Raw genomic sequence first — 24,160 nt, forward strand, 5'->3', positions numbered from 1 at the left:
GCAGGGAGTCCACGTCTGGTTGCCCCCAGGTGTCATGCACTCAATGTCCCAGAATGCACCTCTCCTGATCCCGCAACATCAGAACACGCACACATGCAGATCTCACCTCTTTCCATTGCAGCAGCAGAGGGAACTTCTGCCGGCTTCTCTACGAGCAGGCTTACGCTCCCGAAAGGCTCAACAAGGCCCACATTGTCTCAGGCGACTACACCCGTTTTTGCATTGGCAGCTACCCTGGCGCCTGCAGGCGCGCATGCGAGACGTTGCGTTGCCATGGATACACAGATCACTACACCTCACGTGACACGGAAGGTGCGGTCATGTGGTGTGGTTCCCATGGCAATCCCATAAACAGCTGAACCTCGCGCCATTCTGTACTTCACAGCTGTTATTTCACTCAGCGTTTGGTGTCTTGTTTTGAACCTCGTCTTGCCTCAGAGAATTCTTGACCACGGATACGTTTACTGGACTGCTTAATGCCTTACCCTTGTTTTGGTGTTTGTACTCAGCAAACTTGTCTGGATTACCTCGACTTTGGCCTTTGTTTCACGGACTGCTTTTGGATTGTGATTTTTGTTACACTGCTTTTTGTTGACTACCTGGCTCTTCGACCCTGCTTCTCAGATCTTGGACTCCTCTATCAGTTGTACAACCTTCCATCTTGACAGGGGCGTCCAGTGAGTGTTCCGTTTGCCTGGAGCTGTTGCCACAGATTTTCCTTGCTGCTGATGCTCTTTCACTCACTGAGGGTACGGGATAAACGGTTCCGGGAAACCATCTAGCTACCATCTTTCGGGGTTCCCTTTAGTCCTCTCCCATTGCATCAATTGGGTAAGATGTCCACTTTGATACTTCCATTCAAATAGTAGTATTGCTTTTGTTGTTCCGATTGTATGAAGTGCCTAATTGCTGGTTTTCCTCGCAGTTGCTGGGAGTTTCTGTGTGCCTGTTCCTGCCACCTGTGGCCCTAAAGATTGAACAGCGAGTTGCTATTATTTCCCTGTTCGGTACTTAGGGACGGAGGTTTACCTAATCCACGCGATCTGAAGTCTTGACACCAGGTAACCTAGGATGACCAACCCCAAGTTCCTTCCAAAAATACAAAAAAGGTAGCAGGCGCCCCTCTCTCGAAAGAAAACAACATGATAACCTGTTCAGTGGTTTTTCACCACTTTGAGAGTTCACAGCCATCTGCTTTTTGCTCACTGTACATTTCACAGATGGGAAATACTCATTTGCATATCAGTCTCTGTCCTGCCCACATGGGCAGTCCATCACCGAATTGCTACGGCAATCCCCTTCTGAACAAGAGTACCAACAACAACCCCATTTGCATGTTTCAGCCTTTTTGGGCCTCATCAGTGAGGTGGAGCTGTGCCTTTCTGAGCACAGTGAGCAGGGAGTCCACGCCTGTTTGCCCCCAGGTAACCTAGGGTGACCAACCCCAAGTTCCTTCCAAAAAATACAAAAAAGTTAGCAGGTGCTCCTCTCTTGAATGGCATGATAACCTGTTCAGTGGTTTTTAACCACTTTGAGAGTTCACAGTCATCTGCTTTTTGCTCATTGTACCTTTCACAGATGGGAAATACTCATTTGCATATCAGTCTTTGTCCCGCCCACATGGGCAGTCCAGCACCAAAATGCTATGGCAATTCCCTTCTGAACAAGAGCACCAACAGCAAAAAGCAGATGGCTGTGAACTCTCTAATTGGTAAAAACCACTGAACAGGTTATCATGCAGTGTTCTTTCGAGAGAGGAGCGCATGCTGCCTTTTTTTGTACTTTCTAGAAATGCACCTGATTCTCTAAAAGCAGTTCAAAGTTGTATCTATAGCCATATTCCTCCTTTGGTAGTCTTACTACACTTGCTCCCAGCTGAAGCCGCTACATCTTCAAGACGTTCTTAAACCCACTGCATGGTCAAAAGGTTCTTCCTAATCTACAAGGCCATCCTTCTGAACACTGCAGTGAACTGCCAGATACACTTGATATCTCAGGGATTACCAATGTATGCACTGTGCAACACTATCATGTTAGTAAATGTGTACGTTCAAGCGAAGTTGAAAACCGAGTCACTCTTTTTTGGTAGTTCCCAGTGAACGTGGAATTCACTGGCCACTGAACCATGTCTGGTGGTCTATGTGTTCACTTTCATGAGGAATTGATACCCTTTTGTTGAAGACCTTCTTGTCTGCGAAAATGTAAATGACCTATACACCCCACATCCCCCATAGCTCACTGCTTACACTCTATATTACCTCTTGACTTCTATACCATACCCTTGGCTCTTCCTCTCCTATGGTTTTGGCAAACAATCACCTGGTATTCTGCATTTCATTGAACTAATCCCCAGGTTTCTTTAGTGCCCTGATTTTATTTTACCTTGGACGGGACTGGCATAGCCTTCGCACATTCCCCTGACAAACCTTCGACGACCATTGTACAAATTTTCCTGCCCCCACGGTACTCTCGGAATTTGTTTACCTTTTCTTCTGTCTGGTCTATTATACTAGAAGTCACCTCCCTATTATAGATTGTAATTATTTCAATCTTTTTTTTTTTAAACAAGAAGCGTGCCATACAGAGTTGTGTACACTAGAGGAGAAAGCATTAATAGCAAAAGAAAGTAAAAAATAAAATAAAACCAAAGAAAGCGAAATGAATAAAAAATAAAACCAAAATGTGTAATTATGATAACAAATATGACATTCATTTTGAGGAAAATAAGCAACAATGCAGTCAAAGTAAAATGTAAAACGGCAGATCTATGAGACAGCAGAGAGAAACGTTCACTTGCATAGAGCGAGGAGAGAGGGTTGGCAATAAGGCAAGTGGCATCCAGTCTAAAGAATTTGGGCAGGGATATCACAATGTAACCAAACGAAACGCCAGCAAAAACTAAGCAACATTCATAAAGGCAACAATGGCAGATGGGTTACGGTTTTTTCTATCAATTTCGACGGACAGGAGTCGAGGCAGATTTTAAAAGGGAATACAATCCAGAGGGCTTGTGTATACACAATTGTGGCTGGTGATGGAGATAGACTGAAGGCGAGTTAGTGACAACCAGGTGAGACTAGAGGGAAAGAGCGAATGCATGCAGGATGCCAAACGCATCTAGGGGAAGAAAGAAATACCGATCCTGCAAGAGAACACCTAACTCCACATTCCCGCAAAGGGGAAGGAGAGTGAATAGAAGGGAATGCAACTGAGCACCGTCCCTGTGTTTTGTGATGAACTCAGGCATTAAGGGCCTCATTCCAAGTTGTCCCGTACATGGTAAGAGTGCCGGTATTAACGTATATCAACGCTTTTACTGTTCCAGACAACTACAACTTTGCCAGTAGGGGTGAAGGATTTACCTTCAGCCAGGAGCTGGAGGCTTCTGACCCAGAGGCATAGACTGGGTAGGGCCTGAGCGGGCAAGGCTCACTCACAATCTGTAAATGCCCATTCAGCTGCACTGTGTGGGCGTTTAGAGCATTTAGAGATGTTAATGCCACTGCCGTGAGCCCAACTTGTTAGACAATCCTGGCTACGCCTGTGATCTGACCGCTACCGGCATAAAAAACGGTCTTTATAACCGGTAATTGCAGCAGAATTCCCCCATGGGAGGGGGATTAACTGCCCTTGCCGGCACTTCTATTCTGCCAGTTATTCCGGCAGACCAAGTGCGGGAAATTGTAATTCCATTTGCCGGTATTCCGGCGGATTTACTGCTGGAATACCGGCAAACATGGAATGAGGCCCATTGTCATCTGGAATGGGGCATGACAAGAAGTAGATGTCAAAGCTTGAATTGTGCGCGGGAGAGGTCGTCCAGGGAAGGAGCTGGAAAGAAAATAGAAACATGCTGTTAAAAGGAGAAATGCTATGAGCTCACATGCAAGAAGTAAATCCAGCAGGTTGGAGGGGCGTCTGTATTTATGTTCGAATCTTTTCATATACCCTGATGTGTCACTTCTGGTCTGTCTATCCCCATTTCTATTAACATTAAAGCACTTGGCCCTCATTACGAGTTTGGCATTAATAAGAGAAAGTGGAGGTCAAGGGTTTGCTGCCCTTTGTGCCATTGCATACATGCAGTAATTCTTCTGGCGCTAATTTCTCTGAAGCAAAAATGTTGGTAAATTCTGCAACACTGTTACCTATGGCAGAAATATACACCCAATATAATGGTATTTCCAAAGTAATATACGCTGGAAAAAATGATGTAATGCTACCAAAAAGCAATCTATTTGAAAATGTTTCCTGGAAAATGTAGTCCAAATAAATATATTAATTAATAGAAAATGGCCAGATGCCCTAACTCCAACCCTATCACTAGTTCACCCCAAAATGTACAGCCCTTACCTTAGCCCAAACTCTTGCTCTGACACTAACCTTAGCCTTACCCTAACACCCTAACCCCTAGGTTTTTCCTAACCCCTATACTACTTCATCATCATCATCATCATCCTCAGACCTCCCCTACTTCCTTATCCCTTTCTTTAACTGTGACCCAAACCCTTAATCTGTTGAGGCCAGTTTACCATAAGCTATCCTTCCTTAACACTTGACCTGACACTTACTCTAATGTGCGCATTTATATCCTAACCATAGACTAGACAATCACAATCCATTCACAACCTCCTTAACCCTAATTCATACGCGAACAGCATTGCATTTTGACTACTTTTCATCTGCATTTTGGGGCTATATTTTGCTTGGCTACTTTTTCACCATGACTTTTTCACAGAGTACATTTTAGTTGGCAACATTTTCACTAGATACACCCAAAACAGGAAGAAACAGTTGCAGAACAATACCTCAGAGTTGCTCTCAACGTGCATTTAAGAAACACAAGATCCCCCCACAACACACATTCCAGAAAAATGCTGTCCCCTTTAGACGCTGACTTTGGGTCCTACCAATTGTCCCCCAATATAGACATTCAGAGCCAGGCGAGGGGACGTGTTGTAAGGTGCCTTATCATTCCTTGCATCAGACTACATTCTGTTCAATGATGTGCAGTTGATCATTACATTACCTGAGCCATGACGCCATGTTGGACGCAATAACTCTGAAGCAGGCAGACATACTGAGTGTGAAAAACATCAGGACAGCCCTCTCTCCTCTCCTGAAACCGCTGTCCATCATCCACCTCTGTGCCACGAACGCATGTATGCACACAGTCAGCATGCTTCATGGCATGTCACAGGCAATATTCACCAAAGTACCAAGAGGCATGCATACTACCACATCTCCCTTCCCACCAGACCAGCTGATGTGCAAGGTGCAAGCATCAGATCCCATGCAGTGTTGGAATGTACGCATGTGGCATTGGCGGCACTCCATGCAGCTCAGCAGGTTTACCGTAACAGAAAGCAATATGATTTGGTCAGTTTGTCGATAACCTTCTATCCGGAACTCAGCACAAGCTGATGCTGTGCCAGATTGCCCGGTTAACATCCTGATGTGCTGATGCTTTAAGCCAGCACATTGCCAGGGTGCATATAAGAAAAAAGTAATTCAGGCGGAAAAGTTAGGCCTTGCATATGTCATGTGCAATGCACTCTCATGGGCTCTGCCAGGTGCTATAATGAGCACTACTCCCTTGTAATCCATCTGTCGAATGCTGTCGCGATAAAACACATTGCCATTGAACCATGTAAAGCCAGAAAGCGAAAGTGTATGTGGCAAAAATGCCATGTCTGCGTTATGCACTGAGTATTCCTTCAATGGAAATGAAAATGACTCAAACTACTGAAGTCAAGGGTGTATGACATACACTTTGCTTTCTCATCGCACTGTACCTTTTTGGACCGCGTCAAATTTGACATACTGAGAAATGACGCAGCGCTACAGTTTCCCGCTCAGGTATGCATGGCAGGTGGTACCCGATCAGTCACCCTAAATAGGAATATGTTCACTTCCAGGACATCCTCACATGCAAGGTCAAAACAACATGTAACACACAAATACAGGGCCCATAAACCACACATCACATAGCATTATTGCAGGTAGTTGCCAAAGGTACTGGTTATTGAAGCTAAGTTTGTGGCAGGAAACATCGGGCAGCACACTAATGCCAAGGAGCAGGCTAAGACGCACACCTAAGCTTGTTCCCATCCCATACCGTGTGGTATGCTACACAGGCTGTGTAGGGAGAATGCACTCATATCTGCATGACGTAAGACAGGCGCCATAAGTACATTACAAAAAGTTGGTAACATCACGCCCAGCATATGTTTCATTTCCGCATTCATTCAGAGTACCATAGCACGGCTGAAGGCAATGATTCAGGTGCCTCCTCAAAAAAAGGAGACATCATGCACAGGTCAGACAAGTGGGAATGACCATTGAGAAGGTGTAACAATACGTGCCTTTGTAGCAACATCTGCATGCTGTCAGAGAACACTGCACACATGGACAACGAGGGGGTGGAGAATGGCAGGGAAAGCATGCCAGCTCGGGGAGGACATATGAATGTAATCAAGGATGTTTCCTCTGACCTGAACCTATTGAAACCATCCTGAGAGCAGCGCTGGAAGCATCCTTCACCTGGTTCATGTACATCACTGAAATCACTCCACCAAAATGAGTACTGGTACCCTTGTTCTTGATGCTGTCTTCTTTTGGTGAACACAAATCCCCATGCCCTTCCAGCACCCTCAACCCCAACACCCATGCCCTCGAACCACCCTCAAACGCTACACACCAGCATTCCCAAAATACTCAACCCCAACACATGCTTCCTCTAGTCACCCTCAAACACAAATCAAAGTCCACAGATTGTAAGTTTATTTTTTTGCTGTGTTTCGCCTATCAAGATGCAGGCTTTGCTGCATACATGGCAGTGTCTTGAGGTCTCCATCAGGGGCTACTGGCAAGGTATCCCTCTTTTCGGGCAGCCAATGCACAGCTAATGGAATCAAAGGCACAGATGTGCTGTGTGGTTTCATGAACTGCAGATATACCCACAGTTAACTCTTGCACCCTCTGTCCAAACACTGTATTTAAAGATGTGGTTTAAGTGCGGTGTTTGCATTGGGGGCCAAGCACCCTTACAACTCAGAGAGACTACCCATGCAGCACGTCCAGTTGAGGTAGAGGGTCTTACAGGTCTCCATTCTTTCCTGTGGTTGCCCGATCCTGGTGGGATTTTGCCAAATGGCTGTCAGGGTATCTTGGGACACATCATCTGGTGGATGGACAGGAGAGTGCCATCGAGGAAGTGCATTCCATGCCTCCATGTCTTGCCTCTTTGTCGGTAGTTGAGTCATAATCATCTGTATCAATATCAGTCTGCACAGGGGGCTGTCGACCCCGAGTACGCACCAGCTTGCTAGCATTAATGCTGGTGACTGGGTCAAGATTTCTACCTCCCGTGGTCTTACTGGCAGTGGTGATGGCTAGTTTCTTGACACTCTCAGCAGTGGCCGTGGAGCTGGTGGGAATGTCTGGCATTGCAGTGGAAGTGATACTTGAGTTAGAGTTAGCACTATGTGTCACTGCGGATGTGGTTTTCTTCACTGCAATTTCAGATGCAGCGGTGGAGGATGTATTTCTTGCAGGAGTGGTTTGCTGAGCTTGAGTAGGTGCCTTATCCTGTGGTGATCCAGTGGCACTGCTGCTGGCTTGACCTGCTTGGCTGGTTTGGGAGTCTGTTGTAGGAGAAAGGAGATGTAATCAGATAACATTTCGAGTTTGTGTTTAGGTTCATTACAACAATGCAATGTATACGCTGGTCGGTACACATTTGTTGCTATGGGCTCGCCATGAGATATATCAGGATTAGAATACCTCTAAAGACTCAATAGTGCTTCATCACAAGAATCATAGGGTAACCCAATAGTTGGTTACATGTCAATTGTGATGTGGTCATGGGCATGCCTTTATTGTGGTTACAATGAATATTCTTAGGGGTTTGTTGTCATGTACATTACTCTTGTGTAGTGCTGACATGGTACATGACATTTATTTTGATCTCTATCATGTCAGTAGTGTTTTGCAGGCTGTCTGGAATTCACGTTGTCATCATTAATGTTGGCATTTGTTTTGCCATTGTTGTTACTTAATTACAGCTGCAATCATGAAATGTTGCTTTGCTGGCATCTCATTGATTCCTACGTATTTTTGGGTCTTATGCTCTGCTGACTTTGTGGGATAGGGTCTGTTGCATGATGCTGATTACATTAAGGTGAGAGGGCATTGGATGGGGGTTGTGCCAGCTCACACGATTGCATGCATATCATTTACATAGTGGCAAAGAGACGTCCAGTACTTTACAGGCAGTATGAAGTGAGCTGTGTGCACATTTTCTGGAGTCCTCTTAATACTTCCCATAGATACGTTGTCTCTTTATGATTTTGCCAGCATGTATGCAGTATTTCTGTGATAATATTGACGAACATGGTGGACATTATGGAAAATCAATATGGCATATGTTCTGCCAAATTATGAGTGGTGGCACAGAAGTGTGTGTCGCCATTTTGTAGTCCTACATCAGTGCTTAGGCAGTATTTCTCCGGGCAGTGATTTACCTCCAATCACCCATCCCCCAATACTTCATCAGAGTTTTGACACTGAAGTTTCTTGCTGAGTGTTGATTATCCACTTCAGGCGCAGCCTTCGATTTTTGAGGCATGGTATTAATGTGGCAATGTAGGTAGCATCCAATTTAGTGGCAGTATTAGCTCTTCTGACATTTTTGCCACTCCACCAAATTTGGTGACAACACCAGTTTATCTGCTGGCAGAAAGTTGATTACCTAGAACGCATTTGATGCATTCCATTCTCCAATATACCCTGCGACCCCATTTGTATTCACCTGGCACAACGTGGCTGCCCACTCCAACCTCTGATTTTCCAACACCCTCGCTGACAGCCTGGCAGGTTTCTCCTCAGGCTAGCCATTTGGTTGTAACCCCTGAGCTTCTATCCGGGGCTACAACCAAAAGACCCAGGGCTATAGCCCCCTCAACCCCATCCCCTAGCAACGCCTTTGCCTGGTTATGATATGATATATTTTATTTGTATCGCGCTCGTACCCAAGTGTTTCAGAGCGCGACTAGGCAAGAGAGGGGAACAGGGGAGAACACAACAACAACGATATTACTAGGCCCAGTGACATTGAGAACGTGCAAGTGCATGGGAATGGGAAAAGGGGGACAGTGCATGGAAGGGGGAGAGTGGAAAGTGCAGCGCCGAGGAGATCAGATATATAATAATAAATAAAAATAAATAGAACATGAGGCAATAAACAGTGGTAGTGCAGCCAGCAAGTGGCAAGTGCTGTGTTTAAGGCAGCAGACTGAGTAAGTCTGATAAGTGCAAAGAAAGAAGAAAAATGGGGGAGGGCTGTAAGGGTACAGATACAGTCCCCAGTGTAAGGAGTGGCCAGGAGGCAGTGCAGAAGGGTGGCAGTGTGAGCAGATACTTGGACCCAGGGGACAGAGGGTGGCCAGGTGCAAAGTGCCAAGAGAGAGCAGATCAGCAGGGGAGAGGGGGAGCGAAGCCCAAAGCAAAGAGGAAGGTCTTCAGGTTCTTCCAGAATGGGAGATGATTCTCCTCAAGTTTTAGATTGGCAGGGAGGCTGTTCCAGAGGGAGGCCCCGGCCGAAGACAGAGATCTACCCCCGGCTTGTTTCTTTGAAAAACAATTGAATATAGAGTTAGGAGTTAAAGGTAGAGGACCGAAGAGCTCGAGAGGGGAGGTATTTGCGGAGGCATAGCTGAAGATATTTTGGTCCCTGGCCCCAGAAAGCCTTACAGTTACTGATCTCCCTTTTCCTAGTATGTCCATTCTCCATTTTTGCTGTGAACTCTCTTTGTATTTTTTTTGTAAATGGGCCGTTACCCAGGGATTTTACCAACGCGAATGGTCCTAAACTGGTACAAAGTTAAACCCTCTATCCAACTATAACCTCAACTCCACATTTAGAAATCCTATATTCTAAACCAATGTAAACAATGATTCAGAAATACACCTTCCAAACCTCACATATATCCACTTCTACCCTTCACATCAAATGACCTCAAAACAAGGTAGAACGTGTACCCTTGTCCAAGACAGATTTTCCCGGGACATTTCGTTATTTTGTAATGGGATATTAATATTAGTTCTGCATCGAGGCTGCCTGCGTTCTCATCAGTCGATGAAGCAGACCTTTGTATAATCATTCCTAAAACTGTACCTGACTTATAATTTCGGCTACAGCTTGCAACATTATCGCATACAACAATTTTAAATTTTGCAATCAAAATTATTAAACCATTGTCATTAGTGCCAAAAGCAGGTTGAAGTTGTCGCAGTAAATGCCTAGCTAAAAAGAAGTCCCCACAATTGTATCTTATTTTTTTGGACACAGAAGTTTTTTTTTGTCTTATAAATGGCCATGCAGTGTGCTTTTTAATTTGATTTCAACAGCTGCACACCTTCAGACTCCATGCCTGCCTTAAGCTGCGGCACGGACGACTGCCTTGATAGACAAGTTCCCATCTATTTAACCCAGAAGACATGGAGTATTTTCAACGATTGAGAGCTACAATTTAGATGTTTGTGAAGCGTGTCATCCACAGTGAGATGTGCAAATTATTGTTAAGTGTCACAGTATGTAGGTGTAAGGGTAGCGCATCAAAGTTAATGTGAGGAGTAGGTGGAAACGGAAGACACTGTATGGTTTATTTAGAGTAAAAGTATTAAGTTTTTGAAAGTTATTGCAACTTTCAAGACATCAGTGCGATTGCATTGTGCTGGCGAAGCATTACATTTGCATAGGTCCACCCCATTCAATTTGTAATCAGAGTATTGTCTGTATCTTGTGTATTATAAATGCCATATCATATCTAATTATTCGATACAAGTCGATTGGGCATGGCTGATTACGTTATTATGCATACGAGAGATTAAAAGGCAGACATGCTGTAACTGACTGGGCTCTGGCCCTCAGCAAGCTGGAAAACTGTAGGCACATACATATTTGCAGACAGGGTGTGGTGGTGATCGTTACTCTTAGTCCTAATGGCTCTTCACTGCTAGAAGGGAGACCATATACCCGCACACTTTTCACATCTTGAGCTGCTCCCCTGGTGGGATATAACCCCTGCTTGTGCTTTCCTCAGTAACAAGGACACCCATGACTCAGGAAGCAGGGCTCGGGGGGACTGTGACAGACCGTAAGGACTGTGACAAGTCAGGTGGCCTAAGAGTAATGACGATTACATTGTTGTATACTAATTGACCTTTTCACAATTGACCTCGGGAGAATTGACCTCGGAAGAACTTACCTACTTTAGAAGGTCAATTAGGACATAAATGCGGGGGGAAACCCCCCGCAACCCTCCGCCCAATCCAGAAACCCCCGCAACCCTCCACCCTATCCCCTTATATTATTTGTAATCCAAAACCAACCCAATACATATATAAAATAACTGAAATAATATAAAGGTCAATTGTGCAAAAGGTCTATTAGGACCACTATAATTAGGTCAATTGTGCAAAAGATCAATTGTAAAAGGTCAATTACGGTAATACCGATTACATATGTTATCTACCAACACCTTTTCCCCCTTCCTCGTCAAAGTCCTTATTATTCTAAGACTTGCCAAAAAGTGACTGACAGAATGTGCTGGAATGGCAACAAATCACGCAAGTACTTATATTACACACATGGTCACTTTTGCACAGCGGCTAATTTTTTAAGCTTGAGGTTGAACCAGGCAGCTTCCTAAACAAAACACTCTGGGCCAGAGTCTCAGAAAAAAGCACAAATAAAAAAAAGAAGAGGCACCTTTCATATTTGCGCTTGTTTGTACTTGGTTGAGAAATGCACGTCACCTTATTCTCAAAGGTGACTTGCACATCTCAGTGCAAAGGATGAGCTGTGCAGCCCACTTCCATACTGTAGTGATGGAAGGACATGCCACAGTGGTGTGCCTTTGAAGGGCCCATCATAGTGAAATATAAACAACAAAGGAAACATGTCCATCCTTTGTGAGGTATAGAGAAAGGCATGTGGGACAGCAGTGGTTCATACCGCTGCATTTTCACTTACAAAAATATGCATGACAGAGTCAGCCTGACGAAATGACTACCGCCCTGCAGGAGTACAAGGATGAATAGTGTCTAATCAGCCCTCTCACAGCTACAAACCAAGAGCGATCCCCATTATAAAGGTGAAATAGTCACAATAGAGATATACCCCCTTAACCTCTTGTGTTGTGAGGATAAGCTATCCGCTTAAGAGGGGTGTGCACGTTTAAGAGCAGCAGTCCAAATTGCAATAGTACAACCAACCAAAATAAATCAATATATCCAATCAAGTTTCTATAAAACAAATTTAGTATAATTTATCACAGAGAATATACAATGAACATGTTGCCAGCACTGTGGGTCATTATACAGGGCTGTAAGGCAAGATATTGCAACAATATCACTTAAAAGGATATGTCATTTTAGAGAACTGTGCAAATGAGTGGCTTAACAGTTTCTAAGGTCCTAAAAGTGAACCATGTGGACTGAGCCTCACGAACGTACCTGAATCTGAGGTTGAAACAGGCTTGGATGCTGGCTTTGCAGGTAGAAACAGGTTAGGGTGTGATGATTTGTTCTGGTGAGTGTGGAATTGATTCGAAGCAGAGTCTGTGCGGTTATAAGGAGGCATTTGAGCAATTCAGTTAGGTGAATCCACTATGGTTGGTCGAAGGTCAAGCCAGTTTGAAATGCTGTTTCCAGCTCGGTTGAGTCGATCAGTGACACAATACTTCAAGTGGTTCAAGTCGAGTATGAAGCAGATCGAGGCTGTGACCTTGGTGTTCGATGCGCTGTTTGAAGAGGCAGCGGTTTGAAGTCCAGTGGTGAGCTGATGTATGTGCCAAATGGGCGATGTGCTCTGCTGGTATAATGGGGCATTGAGCCAGTTCAATGAATGCAGTGACAGTGGTTCAAAAAAGTTCAGAGCCAATGTCAAAAGCAACAGCACGGGTCCTGGTGGTTTGAAGTCTTTTAACCATGGTCGATTCTTGTGTGATAATGTTTTCAAATGCGAGAATGCAGGAATAGAGTTGCTTTGCTTCCACTGGTACTGTGAGACCCACCCAGGGACTCAGGGACAATATTGATCTTTTTCCTCTTCACTGCTACATTGTGGCGTCTGGCTGACACCTGCAGGAGTCCTACACGTCAAGTGACATACAGGAGCAGCTAGCAGTGAGTGCAGGTCTTGGTCCAACAGCAGGCCACCCCGCATTGTTCACCGGGGGTGGGTAGCAGAGCCAAGCTTGCTTCTGCCTTGGAACACCTGTTTTCACCTCTGGCAGAAAGCTTTGCAAAACTATTCTCCCAAGAGGTCCAAACTAATTCTTCTGTTATTAAGAGTCTAAGATCAATCAAGGGAGGAGTGGTAGACTCCTTCCTTATGAAGGCAAATGGCCACCCAGGATCTGGTAAAAGCAAGCCTGCTTTAAGGGGCCCAATTTCTATTAAGTGACTTTTGATTTCTTACCCAAAGTGCTTTGCTCTGAAGGAAGTGTAGGAGATAGAAAGGAATACAAAGCCCACCGAATGCCAAGTTGGAGGAACCCTTTCTCCAGCCCTTCTGCACTGTCTGATTGCCCTAACGCCAACACCTTCCTATGCCTGGAGAATAGAAGGCCTTCTGGTGTGCAACATCCTGGTTTGAGACTGGCACTTTAGTTGTGGGTGTGCTTCTTTGAAGCTTGGTTACAAAGGGAGCTTCTGCTGGGAACTTCCTCTGCTGGAGAGGTGTTACCCAAAATCCCCAGGGATCAAAGGAGACACAGTGCCCCGGCCCATTGTCCTGCTGGCTGAGCACAGACAGGCAATCTGACCAGAATCAGCATCACCTTTCCATTCCTCCCCTCCCTCATTTCTGTGACGTGCTCCTTGTACTCAGTGGCTACTTTCAAACTTATTTCGCTCTCTGCTATCAATTAATTGATCTCATCTTCTAAGCACTGGACATCATGTGACAGTTGTTTATTTTCTTTAAATAATGACTGCACTTCTATCATGACTTCATCTCTATCAACTTGAAACTAGCCTTTTTTCCTCTTAATTGGTCAATGTGTTCTGAATACCCCTGTATCTGTTTTCTTGCACATCCGATTCACTCTGCATGGTATCACATTACTGAGCATTCATTTGTAAGTGTGATAACTGTGACAAATGAACTTCCGGGGCAACAGTGGTCCAGGGATGTGTGGGATGTTTTTACCCATGCATCCAGGCCCTACCATAAAACTGTGCAGTACCGGCATGGAAAACATCATGATGGCCAGAACTCCCCAGAGAGTGCACAGGGAAAACATGAAGAATAGGCTGCCACCCATTTTTGCCTAAGTTGTGAGCACAGGAGGGCACTGCCTAAAACCACCATTGGGCTACGCACACAGTAGCCTGAAACCATTGGGAATGGCAATGCTGATTGCCAAAAACCAACTCAGAACTGTGGGGAATTCATTTTCTTAATCCCAAAAATGGTTGCAATACTGGTACTCACCACTATCAGAAAGCCGGCGTTTTAAAACCACCAGACTTTTGTGTAAAACTGAACAAATGAACCGAAACCAGGCCAAAGAAAGACTTGCTAAGAGGTGGACAAAATGTAAAACTATATTCTGAAATGACTTGAAGGAAGTAATTATTTAATGTAAAAATAAAAATTGTCAGTTTGATTTGAATGTAGAAAACTGGGAACAAAAAGTGACATTTAGCTGAAACCTGGCTTAATGAAACTGGATTCTGCCTGACAACTACCCCCGACAGGAGAAACCTCCTCAGCCACTCTCCCCAGGCCTAGCTGCATCCTGCTTCCCCACCAAAAGGAGTTGACACCTCTCTGATTAGATTTGGGGTGGAGCACCCGGGAACTGGAAGGGACAGAACAATGCAACTTCCTTGACTCAGGCAAATGTTATATTGGGGGCGTCGTAAAATAGCTTCCTCTTGGGAGAAACTGGGGGGCAGCTGAGCCTCTGTGAACAAGCTGGCTTGGGGGAAGTGGATAAACCAGTTATTCCACCATGTGATGTGGGAAGCCACACCCGTTTTTGACCAGGGCATACTTTTAAAAAGATGGACAATTCATAGTACAGACCTGTCAAAATTATATATAAATAATATCATTATTCTTGTGATTTTTCTGTGCACATTTTAAGTGGTGTTTGGACCCTGTGGGGATAGTAGCGGAAAAAAGGTTGTTACTCCAAATGTATGCATGTTAAAAATCTGACACTTTATCATCTGTAACCCATATCCCTGGTGCACATTTGTGTAAAATCTGGAAAGGTTTAGCGGTTGTTATCTGGATGAAAAGGGGAGAATTCTGTCATCAGTGGACACGACATCGTACAAAGACAGGGATCGGATGGTTTGGTGCTACAGACAATATGTTAACTGGACCTATAATATTAGAAAAATGGTACATAGATAAATATGTATTTGGGTCAGAAATAGATCTGTGTGCAAATTGACCAGGGGAGGATCCTCTGACCCATAAACAGACCTCATCATGATGACAATCCATTTCCTTCCCCCAATCATGGGAGAGGGGAGAATTGGGCCAATGACAAGTAGAGAGGGGCAGGCTTAGCTAGGCCCAGGCACACACCCATTTTCAAAACACATAAAAAGAGACTGCTGGGACAGGTAGAGACAGTCAATTCCATTTGCTGCGGAGCATGCTGACCGACGACTTCACATCCAGAGATCCAGACTTCAAATCCATCAATCTCCAGAACCTGTAGCAGGAATTAACTCCAGAATTTGCAGCAGAGAGGCCTGAATCCACCAGCTGAATCCTCTTCAGCAGGCCTCAAAACCAACCAAACTATTCAACAGCCGGGCGAGCTGTTTGAATTTTGCCAAGAATTTTTGCAAGAACCTGTAGCAATATCCAGAAAGCAGTGCTGTATCCGGAACCCGAGAGAACAACAAACCAGACCGTTGTGAGCAGATCCGGTGCTTGACAGACCCAGAGAGCAGAGCTGACCCAGATAGCCGGGACTTCAGAACCACCCGCCGGAAGTCCCGTCCAACCTGACCAGACCGTGACGAGGCCTATTTCAAATTGATATTGTGAGTACCTAGCAGAACTGTGCAGAACTAATCTCTTAGTTAAAATAATCTAATCCAAACTATTTTAACCTAAGTAGAACAGCCTCCTAGAAATTGTGTCATCTGTCATTTTTAAAACTGCGCAACTGTCACCTGTCAATTCTGCAGCTGCAAGCTGTCACCTGTCATTTTGAGTTTTACTTCAAATCCGAAAATCTACCTTTATTAAATCGTCCATATCTCTGGAACCGTTTGGGCTAGGAACGTGGTTTAACTTTCATTTTAAAGTGATTCTAGGCTTTCCAACGAACCTGGAACCGACTTCCTACTCCTTATACTTTTTCTGCAATCACGATTCACGCACTCGCAAAATTTACCGCGATTTGCGATTTGGCTCAATTTCTCCACTTGTCAAAATAGTAGCTCCATTCTTTCTTTTGTTAAAATCTGTTTGCAACTTGGTAATAACTCATAGAGCATTGCTAAAGTGAGCCTGAACTAATACCAACACGCATCTCCCACTCACCCTGAATCTCTAGAGGGAATTAAAATCAGTTGGCACATTTTCCCTTCCATTGCCATCACATTTAAAAAGCATTTTGGGCCTGTGTTTCAAACTCCTACCTGTTTCCTCTAAGCTTGCTGGGGGCGAACTCAATTTCGTATTGCATTTGTTTGCATTCCTGAGAACTGTGTGCTCCTCTTTCCATCTCCTTCCATTTCTTACATTGCATAGGGGAGGGGGGTGAATTGCCAGAGAAAAAGTGATTATCTTATCTTTTGGTAAAATCATATCAAGTATTTCTGTACTGAATTTTATACCTCATTGCATTTCCTTGAAACCATAAAGCATTTTCAGCTACCTTATCCTCTATACTACTCCTAAGTAATCAAGTGTACCACAGTAACATTACCCATTGTGGATCCACATCATATGTCTCAGTGTACTATCAGATATTAATATATTATAAAAGTGTGATAGATATATATTGTTGAATTGTCCAAATAAACCTTTTAATTTGCAAAACAAACCTACTTCTTGGCTCAGTGGGGTCAGGGGGATTCTAAGAGGGGGGTGTTATACAAGGGTTGTCATCCAGAGTACTGAACTGGACATAAAAATACATCAATAAGGGTTTTCCTCAGCATCCCAGACTAGGCATTGACTTAGCTGTAGTGTTGATTGAATATCGCTTACAGATGAGTATCAGTTGCTAAACCAACAATCAGCCCCACCCCACTGCTACACCAGAAGGGATCAAAACAGATTGGAAACACAAGCAAATTATAAACCTCCTTGTCCAATGATGATAACGTGGACAGAACAGTAGGTTTATCTCCGAAAGGTTGTGGATTGTTGGTTAGTTTCAAAACCTTATTATTATTTTTATTCTTTTTTTTATTTATTAAGTGCATATGGTTAAATTAACCGTTCACACTACATTATGACCATAAAAATAAAAGATAAATTACAAGCAAACAATTATGTATGGTTACACACAATTGAAAAGGAAAACATTCTGACCATCATAAGGAAACACAATACAAATAGAAAGCACCTAAACACTCAAACAGTGTTTCACCTTTTCCCAAGTGTGATACTCCCCTGCAGTAAGAAGAAGTGCTTCTGCCCCATATAAAATACTCCAAAATTGATCAGACCATATATTATGATATGGCGCGTACCCCCTATCGTACATGGGTTGGAGACTTGAACACTGGGTCAAGACATGTCTAGGTGTCTCCACAACACCACCACAAAATCCACAGGTTGTAAGGTCACGTGGTATGCCTGTCCAGGCCCCAGTGTAAGACAACACTGGAAGGATATCAAACCTGCAATATAGTATTTGCACCAATCTCCAATGCACCCAGCTCATTTCGAGGCTACCCTCGGCCTCCTCCTCTCCTTCCCTCATCTCTGACTGCCTGTCTGCTATCCAGGAGTGGTGTGCCGCCAATGACCTCTGCCTTAATGCCAGTAAGACTGAGATTCTCCTCATCGGCACACCCCTTTGCTCCTTTCCTGTAGCTCTCAGGCCAGTCTCTCTTGGTCCTCTGCCTGCTCCCACCTGCAAGGCTAAAAACCTTGGGGTCATCTTCCACTCCACACTCTACTTCTCTCCCCACATCTCTGATGTCTCTAAGAAGTCACACTACCAGCTGCACCTCCTCAGAGATATTCTTCCTTTCCTCTCCTTCCACCAGAAGCTCACTGTCTCCAGAGCTGTTGTTCTCTCTAGGCTGGACTATTGCAACAGCCTCTTTCTAAATCTGCCTGCTTCTACTATACGCTCTCTACAACTTATCCAGAACAGGACTTGCGAGACTTGTCCTTGGTCTCAAGCCCAGGGATCGTATCTCTCCAGGACTGAAATCTCTGCACTGGCTACCAGTGACTGTGAGGATTACGTGTAAAGCCCTCCGCATTGTCCACAATGCCTTCTGGGCTCTTGGGCCTCACTACCTTCAACTCTCTCTTCCCAAATATCTTCCTTCTCGAGCTCTTCACTTATCCACCTCTAACTCCCTCAGGGTCAGTCGCTTCTCCAAGCAATGAGTTGGTGGTAGATGTCTTTCTTCAGCTGGGGCCTCCCTCTGGAACAACCTCCTGCCTCCCTTAAACTTGAAGAGAACCATCTCCGGTTTCGGAAGCACCTCAAAAACCTTTCTCTTTACTTCTGCTTTTTTTTCGACTCTCCTCTCCTCTGCTGACCTTCTGGCTGCAACCAGTATGGCACTGGCTACCTGAACACCCTGTGACCGTGTGACCGTGTGACCAGGCCCCTCCCCCGCCAAGTGTCATACACCTGCACTGCCCACCTGGCAACCCCTGCACTTGAGGTGTTTAAGAACAGAATAAATCAATGACTCACCCCCTGAAGTGTGCATGAAATAAACCTTTAATGAGTTTAGCATATTTGTTATTCCTATTCTTCACTGCCCAAAGTGTTACACTTGTGGAACCCCCTATTATTTTTAAGAGGCCCGAACAAGAAAGCCAACCACTCCAGAAACAAAGAACCACATGGCACTGGCCACAGCCCAGGAGCCTCCATAAAAAAAGATTGTTTTTTTAGGGGTAGCAAGGGAAACCCAAGGGGTAGCCAGGGAGACCCAAGGGGTAGCCAGGGGGAGCTCAGGGGTCACAGATGTGACCCCTGGTGATCTCCAAATTACATCCCTGCGAATATCCAGTGCCCTGTGCACAATTAACCACACTTTTGCACCAACTGAATTATACTGTCTTGTGTGACTTCTTATCATCACAGTCAAATAAATAAATAAACACAAGTGCAACACTGTGCCCTCTTCAAACAGCTGATCAGGTGACTCTTTTCAATCTCTGAAATTAAACATAAATTCAAAGTATCTGATGACCACATTCCCAAATCAAAGTCTCTGCATAATCACATGAATTTGGCATGCTAACCTCAGGAATATTTCACCCTGTTTGTGTGACTCCAATGCCTACAAACCACTATATTACATCTTTATCTTTAGAAGTCTCTTCAAACACAGCCTTGCTAACAATGCAAAATTATTTCGTCTGGCTGATGCACTAGCTAAAACTTACCCGGCATCTCTACCGAATATGTTTGTTTTTGCTTAGTTTAACTATTTCACCTCAGGACTTCAGCTCTGCACCAGCCAGCTTAGTACTCTGACCTTTTGTTAATTAGACTCATTCACTACAATCTTTGAAAGTTTTGCACTTCATATATGCAATCTCATCAGCTCGATCAAACACTTTAGTTACAATAACGTATTGGGCATCAACACCAACGCAAAGGAAATATTTATTTTAAGGCAGGCGTGCAAATTCACAGTTACTTTGTTATGGCATTCAAAGCATACACGGTGTGTAAGCCATCTGCAATAATTTGTTATTACAGCCATATAAGAACATTTGAAATTCACGTTTCTGTGATCCTCCTTTCCTTCTTTATCATTGAATGGCTCGTTATACCATAACCCTCTGTGCTAAAGGGACAAACTTTCACCCAAACATTTAAAACAGCTTCCTTCATCAACCTTTTAGTACTGTAAGAGCTGAGGAAGAATTGCTTTGTGTCCAATCTGGCACATTTCCAATTATCCTTCAAGAGGGATTCTACTTATTTATTTATCCTTCTCACCTTCCAAAGGATTTCTGATCTTTTTGTGTCCTGGATAGGGTGTCTAGCCTTTGGAACTTGTCTGCGCCCATGCCCATGGTCAGAAACTCATTTCCTGCAGCTAGGTTAGCCTCAGCCTGTCCTTACCAGACTACCACCCTTGATCTGAACCTCAGCTTCACACCAGCCATGACCTTGAGCAAGCTCCAACTCAACGTGTAACCCAGCCAGTTCCGACTCCCACCAAGTCCAGTGCAGGTCAAGTGTGTTTTCCTAGACAACTGTGTGTCACCCAAGAATGTCTGTGTGTGTCCCCCCTTACCCTTTTTCAAACCTTTCATTCATCTACACCCCTTCATATGTCCCACTGTATATTTTATTTAAATTTCTCCACCTAGTCCATGATATCAGCTTTCACTACATCATGTGCCCACTCGTATAATTTTCCAGCTGTGACCTCTCGCAACCTTTGAACAATATTCCGTTTAGACAAATCTCATGCAGCGTGCAGAATACTTTGACTTTCACATCTCGCTCCTTCACTGCTTCCCTCCTGTTACAACTAGCACACATAATGGTTTCTGTTATATGGTGGAAGGAAGGAGCAACATTGTTTCCTCATGGACAGTATTTCATTGTGCCCATTGTGAAGATGAGGGGCTGACTATGCTAATAGGTGGAGCGTGGCGGAGTGTTGACGGAGTGTTCCGAGTTCTGTGGCTCTGTGTGATTGTGAGCCTTCATCCCAGGAATGAAACATGGTGAGTGCCTCCCCAGACGATTTTCATTATCTACATTTTCTCAGCCATTGTTAAGCCAACATGCTGGGGAAAGTAACCTCTAAAACCAGGAACTATAAGTTAAGCAAAGGCAAGCCCTATACTAAATCAGGGCCAAGGGGCGCTGTATGGGCAATAGACATTACCCAATCTGCGGTACAAGCAGCTGAAAACAACAACACAGGAAATCTCGATTTATCCCAGAAGACAAATCGCAAAAAAAACCACAGTGTTTTATCACCAGGGTCAAGGTAAAGGACATAAAGCCAGGGATAAGAACGAGACTCTGCAATACATAACAGGTGACAAGGCTTTGATCACAATAGACATGGACAACATAGGCGATGTAGATGATAACTCATTGCTAGCCCATTGCAGTTCATTACAGGAAGCAGCAATGGGGCTCTCAGATATCTTGCTCGTCCGGGACATTGATGGCGCTAAAGAACCCGGTGAGCATTACACCCCAAAGGCACTTCTGAAGTTCCCTCTCCAGTACTGCTATCTAATCAAAGGTTATCTGCCTCTCCAAATTTGTTCCTGGAGAGCAATGAATGCCCTCGGTAGGAGGGCGAGCATCACTTTGCGAGGCTACCAGCAGTAACCTGAGTGAAATCAGCGAGAGTGCAAAAAACAATCTCGGAGTTCTGCAGATTGCGATAAAAATTGTACTGAAACTGTGGGGTACAATGCACGAGGACATAAAAGAACAGTAAGGCGATTACAACGATCATCAGTCTACTGCAAACTAAGCTAGTGGGAAATGTATCAACTACTGAACATGTGCCTTCAGCAAACACCATCACAATACACTGTCAGGATAATGTAGAGGCACGAGAGGAAAAAGTTGAAATACAAAATGAGATGAAAGTAACTGAGGAGGGAGGCAATCTATCAATATGCCTGACTCGCAAAGAAAGACACTGAGCAAAACACCTCAAAAAGTGTGTTCAGAAAAATAACACAAATCGGCAGACTCCTCAGCATGATGACCCATTAAACTCAACAAGCACTTCTATTCAACCGTGTAAACCTAAGTAGTCCAAAAAAAAGGTGATTGGTGGAAAAAGAGATTATCCTAAAGTAGAGGTACCCTGACTAGTTGGCTGGCAAGAGATGACACGGTAAAAGTCAATGCCACCAAGGGAAGGAACTGCCATACATGACCCAAGTGCAAATAAACAATACCTTTCATTTGAGGATCCAGAAGGAAACCCAGACAGGTTGACCTCATATAGTAAGGATATGGGAGTTCACCCTCATATACCAATGCCTATATTGCCTGACTTTGAAACTCCTGGTGGAGGAGTGCTGAACCCCACCATCGTCACAATTGCCTCTGTATCGTCAAATGCCATCAAGAAAGGGTGGAACCGGTCAGACCTGTTGCACCTGTTGTAATCTGTGCCTACCCGGTGGGTGGTGAACCCGTAGGACTTTGATTTTGATGTACCCTAAAAATATGTATGGGGCGGTTTTAGAAGAATCCACTGTAGCACATTGGAAAATGCACAGCTCATCCGTGCAAATGCAACAACCATCGAAAACAAGAGATACGAGCTTGACAGCAACAGACATGTCAGACTTATTAACATTGAATGTAAACATTGTCAGAAATAAACCATTGTCAGAAAATAGTCTGTAGACAGAGCTCACGGACTGTATGCCCCCAAATTAATGAAGCTATACAGGAATGGTAATGGCTAACAACCTTCTTAACTAAACAACTGGGAGACCCTAAATGAAACTGCAACATAGCTAGTTAGAACAGCAGGGGATATGGGCATTTTGTGGACAACAATGGATCGTTGCCCTTGCTGAATACGTATGGTGTCTTTATGTTGCAGGAAACCTGCCTCTGTTCTGCTATTCACATCACAGGATACCACATTTACCAAGAAAATGCATGATCGGAGTAAGCCAGAAACTAGAATCCCATAGAGATACACCTGTAGGAGCAAACCACACTGTGTTGGCAAACGAATTCACACTAGGGGTGGGGGGTCACCAGAGTCCAGGAACATGCTGATACTAAATGTATGCATTTCCCCAGACATTACAAACATGGATCCTACATGGGAATATCTAGACGAGACCTACACAAACTGGTCGGGAGTATCAAACAATTGGGACATGGCGTTATGAAATGGCAGAACACCAGAACAAAGGGGGGATTTCCCCGGGGCACTTTACATGGGGCATTGGCAAAAGGAAAGCTTGACTAGATTACTTACTGTCTAAAGAAGGTCACTGATTTAGAGGTTGTGCCAAATGACTTTAGTGATCATGCCATACTCGAGTTGACAACGGTACCAACAGTCGGTAAAACCACCCCCCAGGATTGCAGTGAAAGCAAAACCAATCATGGGGGCAAATACATTAGCTACAACGTTCAGAAAGCAGCCACACTTCTCTCACAGGTGATTACACACAACTTGCCTTATCCTGCATCTCTACACGTAAATGGAACAGATAAATGGCTGAGTACTGTCACCATTAACTCTTGTACTAGTAATACTAGTAATACTGTTGGTTTTAGATAACAAAGCATAGTACATCTTTTGACATCGTAATTTGCGATGTCAAGCGTCTGATGAGGAGGAAGTATGCTAAAAGCAATGGATTGTTCCTTTGAGGATGTTGTGTGGAAGTCCAAGCTAATTAAGTCTGAGTATAAAAAATAGCTAAAAGGTTGGAGATTCTCCATCCAGAACAGACAATGGCAAAATATGATATGCACTCAGAAATCGACAACCCTATAAAATATGGCGAATACTCACCTTAGCCAAAGGAGTCAAATTGAAGAAAGCTTTAGTCCCCATTAAAGAAAATGACTGGTTAGTATATTTCAAATAGAGACAGGGCAAACGTGTATCATATGAGAAATTTGCAGTGAATTACTGGCCGCGGCTGGCTAACCCACAAGATATTGAATCTAAAATTAAAAAGCTGAAGAGCGCCAGAGCACACGGCCCTAATGGACTGTCAAACACAGTCCTTAAGTATGACCCTAGTGGATGGGCAAGGGTGCTGGGGATTCTATTTGATTAAGTGTGTAGAACCCAGATGATTCCAACTTCTTGGCAGCATTCGATCCAAGTGCCAGTCTATAAGAAAGGGGACCGGATGCCACCCGAGAACTACCGCTTGTTGTCATTGCTGGAGGTGACTTTTGTCCTGAAAGCCCTACAGGCATGGGTAGAA

This window comes from Ambystoma mexicanum, chromosome 6q (genome assembly GCF_040938575.1).
Source record: "Ambystoma mexicanum isolate Mex_15411 chromosome 6q, UKY_AmexF1_1, whole genome shotgun sequence".
Taxonomy (NCBI): Eukaryota; Metazoa; Chordata; class Amphibia; order Caudata; family Ambystomatidae; genus Ambystoma; species Ambystoma mexicanum.